This window comes from Arachis stenosperma, chromosome 6, assembly GCF_014773155.1.
Source record: "Arachis stenosperma cultivar V10309 chromosome 6, arast.V10309.gnm1.PFL2, whole genome shotgun sequence".
Lineage (NCBI taxonomy): Eukaryota > Viridiplantae > Streptophyta > Magnoliopsida > Fabales > Fabaceae > Arachis > Arachis stenosperma.
The window spans coordinates 101,768,459-101,776,583 of record NC_080382.1 but is presented as its reverse complement, the minus strand read 5'-3'; the positions used below and the strand labels follow the sequence as shown (position 1 = coordinate 101,776,583).

The 8,125-nt window shown below is 42.6% G+C and overlaps 1 non-coding gene across 1 annotated transcript; it reads left to right on the top strand.

Annotated features, from left to right (window-relative positions):
• Positions 1-7,508: 7,508 nt before the first annotated feature.
• LOC130937248 (small nucleolar RNA R71) lies at positions 7,509-7,616 on the top strand. The gene has a single exon (XR_009068473.1). It is a non-coding gene; the product is annotated as a small nucleolar RNA R71 (small nucleolar RNA).
• The last annotated feature ends 509 nt before the right edge of the window (positions 7,617-8,125 follow it).

The following is an 8,125-nucleotide window of genomic DNA, read 5'->3' as shown; positions in this document are numbered from 1 at the left end:
TCTTGATGCACCCTTGAGATGAATCTCTCCATCTCCCATGACTCGGAGGTGGAAGCTTTTGCCTTCCCTTTCCTCTTTCTAGAGGTTTCTCCGGCCTTAGATGCCATAAATGGTTATGGAAAAACAAAAAGCAACGCTTTTACCACACCAAACTTAGAAGATTTGCTCGTCCTCGAGCAAAAGAAGAAATAAGAGAGTAGAAGAAGAAGAAATAGAGGAGATGGAGGGGGGCTTTGTGTTTCGGCCAAGGGGGAGAAGTAGTGTTTAGGTTGTGTGAAAATGAGGGGGTGAAGACGGGTTTATATAGGGGTGGATGTGAGTGGTGAAGAGAATGGTGGGATTTGATAGGTGAGGGGTTTTGGGGAAGAGGTATTGAGGTGATTGGTGAATGGGTGAAGAAGAGAGAGGGTGGTGGGGTAGGTGGGGATCCTGTGGGGTCCACAGATCCTGAGGTGTCAAGGATAGCTCATCTCTGCACCAAGTGGCGTGTAAAACGCCCTTTCTGCCAATCCTGGCGTTAAACGCCGGGCTGCTTAATGAGCGGATAATTTGTACGCTTTTTGGCATTGTTTTTAGTATGTTTTTAGTATATTTGGTTTAGTTTTTAGTATATTTTTATTAGTTTTTAGTTAAAATTCACTTTTCTGGACTTTACTATGAGTTTGTGTGTTTTTCTGTGATTTCAGGTATTTTCTGGCTAAAATTGAGGGACCTGAGCAAAAATCTAATTCAGAGACTGAAAAGGACTGCAGATGCTGTTGGATTCTGACCTCCCTGCACTCGAAGTAGATTTTCTGGAGCTACAGAAGCCCAATTGGCGCGCTCTCAACGGAGTTGGAAAGTAGACATCCTGGCCTTTCCAGCAATATATAATAGTTCATACTTTGCCCAAGATTTGATGGCCCAAACCGGCGTTCAAAGTCACCTTCAGAAATTTCAGCGTTAAACGCCGGAACTGGCACCAAAGTGGGAGTTAAACGCCCAAACTGGCACAAAAGCTGGCGTTTAACTCCAAGAAGAGTCTCTACACGAAAATGCTTCATTGCTCAGCCCAAGCACACACCAAGTGGGCCCGGAAGTGGATTTTTATGTCATTTACTCATCTTTGTAAACCTTAGGCTACTAGTTTTCTATAAGTAGGACCTTTTACTATTGTGTTATCATCTTTTGATCATGTTTTTATGATTGAACCCTCTTTGGGAGGCTGGCCATTCGGCCATGCCTAGACCTTGTTCTTATGTATTTTCAACGGTGGAGTTTCTACATGGTGTGCGAAATTGTGATCACTACTTTTCACAACTCAAATAATCCCTAGTAATGGCCCCAAGAACTTGGTGCTCAATACCATGGCATAAACACAACTTTGCACAACTAACCAGCAAGTGCACTGGGTCGTCCAAGTAATAAACCTTACGCGAGTAAGGGTCGATCCCACGGAGATTGTTGGTATGAAGCAAGCTATGGTCACCTTGTAAATCTTAGTCAGGCAGACTCAAATGGGTATAGTGATATACGAATAAAGCATAAAGATAAAGATAGAGGTACTTATGTAATTCATTAGTAGAAACTTCAGATAAGCGTATGAAGATGCCTTCCCTTCCGTCTCTCTGCTTTCCTACTGTCTTCATCCAATCCTTCTTACTCCTTTCCATGGCAAGCTTATGCAAGGGTTTTACCGTTGTCAGTGGCTACCTCCCATCCTCTCAGTGAAAATGTTCCTATGCTCTGTCACAGCATATGGCTAATCAGCTGTCGATTCTCGGTCAGGCCGGAATAGAATCCAGTGATTCTTTTGCGTCTGTCACTAACGCCCCGCCTGCTAGGAGTTTGAAGCACGTCACAGTCATTCAATCATTGAATCCTACTCAGAATACCACAGACAAGGTTAGACCTTCCGGATTCTCTTGAATGCCGCCATCAGTTCTCGCCTATACCACGAAGACTCTGATCTCACGGAATGGCTGGCTCGTTTGTCAGGCGAGCACTCAGTTGTCAGGTGATCAACCATGCATCGTGTATCAGGAATCCAAGAGATAAACACTAGAGCCTGTTTGCTTGTAGAACAGAAGTGGTTGTCAGTCACCTTGTTCATAAGTGAGAATGATGATGAGTGTCACGGATCATCACATTCATCAAGTTGAAGAACAAGTGATATCTTGGACAAAGAACAAGCGGAATTGAATAGAAGAACAATAGTAATTGCATTAATACTCGAGGTACAGTAGAGCTCCACACCTTAATCTATGGTGTGTAGAAACTCCACCGTTGAAAATACATAAGAACAAGGTCTAGGCATGGCCGAATGGCCAGCCTCCCAAAGAGGGTTCAATCATAAAAGCATGATCAAAAGCTCTCCCTAAATACAATAGCAAAAGGTCCTACTTATAGAAAACTAGTAGCCTAGGGTTTACAGAGATGAGTAAATGACATAAAAATCCACTTCCGGGCCCACTTGGTGTGTGCTTGGGCTGAGCAATGAAGCATTTTCGTGTAGAGACTCTTCTTGGAGTTAAACGCCAGCTTTTATGCCAGTTTGGGCGTTTAACTCCCATTTTGGTGCCAGTTCCGGCGTTTAACGTTGGAATTTCTGAGGGTGACTTTGAACGCCGGTTTGGGCCATCAAATCTTGGGCAAAGTATGGACTATCATATATTGCTGGAAAGCCCAGGATGTCTACTTTCCAACGCCGTTGAGAGCGCGCCAATTGGGCTTCTGTAGCTCCAGAAAATCCACTTCGAATGCAGGGAGGTTAGAATCCAACAGCATCTGCAGTCCTTTTCAGTCTCTGAATCAGATTTTTTGCTCAGGTCCCTCAATTTCAGCCAGAAAATACCTGAAATCACAGAAAAACACACAAACTCATAGTAAAGTCCAGAAAAGTAAATTTTAACTAAAAACTAATAAAAATATACTAAGAACTCAACTAAAACTACTAAAAACATACTAAAAATAATGCCAAAAAGGGTACAAATTATTCGCTCATCACAACACCAAACTTAAATTGTTGCTTGTCCCCAAGCAACTAAAAATCAAATAAGATAAAAAGAAGAGAATATGCAATGAACTCCAAAAACATCTATGAAGATCAGTATTAATTAGATGAGCGGGGCTTTTAGCTTTTTGCCTCTGAACAGTTTTGGCATCTCACTCTATCCTTTGCAACTCAGAATGATTGGCTTCTTTAGGAACTCAGAATCCAGATAGTGTTATTGATTCTCCTAGTTAAGTATGATGATTCTTGAACACAGCTACTTATTGAGTCTTGGCCGTGGCCCAAAACACTCTGTCTTCCAGTATTACCACCGGATACATACATGCCACAGACACATAATTGGGTGAACCTTTTCAGATTGTGACTCAGCTTTGCTAGAGTCCCCAATTAGAGGTGTCCAGGGTTCTTAAGCACACTCTTTTTGCCTTGGATCACAACTTTATTCTTTCTTTTTCTTTCTTTTTTTCTCTTTCTTTTTCGTTTTTTTTTTCTTTTTTTTCGCCTCCTTTTTTTGTATTCACTGCTTTTTCTTGCTTCAAGAATCATTTTTATGATTTTTCAGATCCTCAGTAACATGTCTCCTTTTTCATCATTCTTTCAAGAGCCAACATTCATGAACCACAAATTCAAAAGACATATGCACTGTTTAAGCATACATTCAGAAGACAAAAGTAATGCCACCACATCAAAATAATTAAACTGCTATAAAATTCAAAATTCATGCAATTCTTTTCTTTTTCAATTAAGAACATTTTTTTATTTAAGAAAGGTGATGGATTCATAGGACATTCATAACTTTAAGGCATAGACACTAAGACACTAATGATCATAAGACACAAACATAGACAAACATAAGCATTAATTTTCGAAAAACAGGAAATAAAGAACAAGGAGATTAAAGAACGGGTCCACCTTAGTGATGGCGGCTCTTTCTTCCTCTTGAAGATCCTATGGAGTGCTTGAGCTCCTCAATGTCTCTTCCTTGTCTTTGTTGCTCCTCTCTCATGATTCTTTGATCTTCTCTAATTTCATGGAGGAGGATGGAATGTTCTTGGTGCTCCACCCTTAGTTGTCCCATGTTGGAACTCAATTCTCCTAGGGAGGTGTTCAGTTGCTCCCAATAGTTTTGTGGAGGAAAGTGCATCCCTTGAGGCATCTCAGGGATCTCATGATGAGTGGGGTCTCTTGTGTGCTCCATCCTCTTCTTAGTAATGGGCTTGTCCTCATCAATAGGGGTGTCTCCCTCTATGTCAACTCCAACTGAATAACAGAGGTGACAAATGAGATGAGGGAAGGCTAACCTTGCCAAGGTAGAGGACTTGTCCGCCACCTTATAGAGTTCTTGGGCTATAACCTCATGAACTTCCACTTCTTCTCCAATCATGATGCTATGAATGATGACGGCCCGGTCTAGAGTAACTTCGGACCGGTTGCTAGTGGGAATGATTGAGCATTGGATAAACTCCAACCATCCTCTAGCCACGGGTTTGAGGTCATGCCTTCTCAATTGAACCGGCTTCCCTCTTGAATCTCTCTTCCATTGGGCGCCCTCTTCACAAATGTCAGTGAGGACTTGGTCCAACCTTTGATCAAAGTTGACCCTTCTAGTGTAAGGATGTTCATCTCCTTGCATCATAGGCAAGTTGAATGCCAACCTTACATTTTCCGGACTAAAATCCAAGTATTTCCCCCGAACCATAGTAAGATAATTCTTTGGATCCGGGTTCACACTTTGATCATGGTTCTTGGTGATCCATGCATTGGCATAGAACTCTTGAACCATCAAGATTCCGACTTGTTGAATGGGGTTGGTAAGAATTTCCCAACCTCTTCTTCGGATCTCATGTCGGATCTCCGAATATTCACCCTTTTTGAGTGAAAAAGGGACCTCGGGGATCACCTTCTTCAAGGCCACAACTTCATAGAAGTGGTCTTGATGCACCCTTGAGATGAATCTTTCCATCTCCCATGACTCGGAGGTGGAAGCTTTTGCCTTCCCTTTCCTCTTTCTAGAGGTTTCTCCGGCCTTGGATGCCATAAATGGTTATGGAAAAACGAAAAAGCAACATTTTTACCACACCAAACTTAAAAGGTTTGCTCGTCCTCGAGCAAAAGAAGAAAGAAGAGAGTAGAAGAAGAAGAAATGAGGAAGAAGGGAATGGCTTTTGTGTTCGGCCAAAGAGGGTGGGTTTGGGTGGGAAAGTGGTTTGAAATTGAATGGTGAGGTAGGTGGGGTTTTATGAAGGATGGATGTGAGTGGTGAAGAGAAAGAAGGGATTTGATAGGTGAAGGGTTTTTGGGGAAGAGGTATTGAGGTGATTGGTGAATGAGTGAAGAAGAGAGAGAGTGGTAGGGTTGGTGGGGATCCTGTGGGGTCCACAGATCCTGTGGTGTCAAGGAAAAGTCATCCCTGCACCAAATGGCAAGCAAAATCTCGTTTTGAGCCAATTCTGGCGTTAAACGCCGGGCTGGTGCCCATTTCTGGCGTTTAACGCCAGGTTCTTGCCCTTTTCTGGCGTTTAACGCCAGTCTGGTGCCCCTTTCTGGCATTAAACGCCCAGAATGGTGCCAGACTGGGCGTTAAACGCCCTACTGCTAGCCTCACTGGCGTTTAAACGCCAGTGGGTTCTTCCTCCAGGGTGTGCTATTTTTCTTCCTGTTTTTCATTCTGTTTTTCCTTTTTCAATTGATTTTGTGTCTTCTCATGATCATCAACCTACAAAAAACATAAAATAACAAAGAGAAATAGATAAAATATAACATTGGGTTGCCTCCCAACAAGCGCTTCTTTAATGTCAGTAGCTTGACAGATGGCTCTCATGGAGTCTCACAGATACTCAGAGCAATGTTGGGACCTCCCAACACCAAACTTAGAGTTTGAATGTGGGGGTTCAACACCAAACTTAGAGTTTGGTTGTGGCCTCCCAACACCAAACTTAGAGTTTGACTGTGGGGGCTCTGTTTGACTCTGAATTGAGAGAAGCTCTTCAAGCTTCCTCTCCATGGTGACAGAGGGATATCCTTGAGCCTTAAACACAAAGGATTCTTCATTCACTTGAATGATCAGTTCGCCTCTATCAACATCAATCACAGCCTTTGCTGTGGCTAGGAAGGGTCTGCCAAGGATGATGGTTTCATCCGTGCACTTCCCAGTCTCTAGGACTATGAAATCAGCAGGGATGTAATGGTCTTCAATCTTCACCAAAACATCCTCTACAAGTCCATGAGCTTGTTTTCTTGAGTTGTCTGCCATCTCTAATGAGATTCTTGCAGCTTGCACCTCAAAGATCCCTAGCTTCTCCATTACAGAGAGAGGCATGAGGTTCACACTTGACCCTAAGTCACACAGAGCCTTCTTGAAAGTCATGGTGCCTATGGTACAAGGTATTGAAAACTTCCCAGGATCTTGTCTCTTTTGAGGTAATTTCTGCCTAGACAAGTCATCCAGTTCTTTGGTGAGCAAAGGAGGTTCATTCTCCCAAGTCTCATTTCCAAATAACTTGTCATTTAGCTTCATGATTGCTCCAAGGTATTTAGCAACTTGCTCTTCAGTGACATACTCATCCTCTTCAGAGGAAGAATACTCATCAGAGCTCATGAAAGGCAGAAGTAAGTCCAATGGAATCTCTATGGTCTCATTTTGAGCCTCAGATTCCCATGGTTCCTCATTGGGGAACTCAATGGAGGTCAGTGCACGCCCATTGAGGTCTTCCTCAGTGGCGTTCACTTCCTCTCCTTCCTCTCCAAATTCGGCCATGTTGATGGCCTTGCACTCTCCTTTTGGATTTTCTTCTGTGTTGCTTGGGAGAGTACTAGGAGGGAGTTCAGTAACTTTCTTGCTCAGCTGTCCCACTTGTGCCTCCAGATTCCTAATGGAGGATCTTGTTTCAGTCATGAAACTTTGAGTGGTTTTGATTAGATCAGAGACCATGGTTGCTAAGTCAGAGGTGTTCTGCTTAGAATTCTCTATCTGTTGCTGAGAAGATGATGGAAAAGGCTTGCCATTGCTAAACCTGTTTCTTCCACCATTATTGTTGTTAAAACCTTGTTGAGGTCTCTCTTGATTCTTCCATGAGAAATTTGGGTGATTTCTCCATGAAGAATTATAGGTGTTTCCATAGGGTTCTCCTAGGTAATTCACCTCTTCCATTGAAGGGTTCTCAGGATCATAGGCTTCTTCTTCAGATGAAGCATCCTTAGTACTGCTTGGTGCATTTTGCATTCCAGACAGACTTTGAGAAATCAAATTGACTTGTTGAGTCAATATCTTGTTCTGAGCCAATATGGCATTCAGAGCATCAATCTCAAGAACTCCTTTCTTCTGATTAGTCCCATTGTTCACAGGATTCCTTTCAGAAGTGTACATGAATTGGTTATTTGCAACCATTTCAATCAACTCTTGAGCTTCTGTAGGCGTCTTCTTCAAATGAAGAGATTCTCCAGCAGAGCTATCCAAAGACATCTTGGATAGTTCAGAGAGACCATCATAGAAAATACCTATGATGCTCCATTCAGAAAGCATGTCAGAAGGACATTTTCTGATTAATTGTTTGTATCTTTCCCAAGCTTCATAGAGGGATTCTCCATCCTTCTGTCTGAAGGTTTGGACTTCCACTCTAAGCTTACTCAATTTTTGAGGTGGAAAGAACTTTGCCAAGAAGGCATTGACTAGCTTTTCCCATGAGTCCAGGCTTTCTTTAGGTTGTGAGTCCAACCATGTCCTAGCTCTGTCTCTTACAGCAAAAGGGAATAGCATAAGTCTGTAGACCTCAGGGTCAACCCCATTAGTCTTGACAGTGTCACAGATTTGCAAGAATTCAGCTAAAAACTGATGAGGATCTTCCAATGGAAGTCCATGGAACTTGCAATTCTATTGCATTAGAGAAACTAATTGAGGCTTAAGCTCAAAGTTGTTTGCTCCAATGGCAGGGATAGAGATGCTTCTCCCATAGAAGTCGGGAGTAGGTGCAGTAAAGTCACCCAGCACCTTCCATGCATTGTTTGCATTATTGTTGTTTTCGGCTGCCATGTGTTCTTCTTCTTTGAAGATTTCTGTTAGGTCCTCTATAGAGAATTGTGCCTTAGCTTCTCTTAGCTTTCACTTCAAGGTCCTTTCAGGTTCAGGGTCAGCTT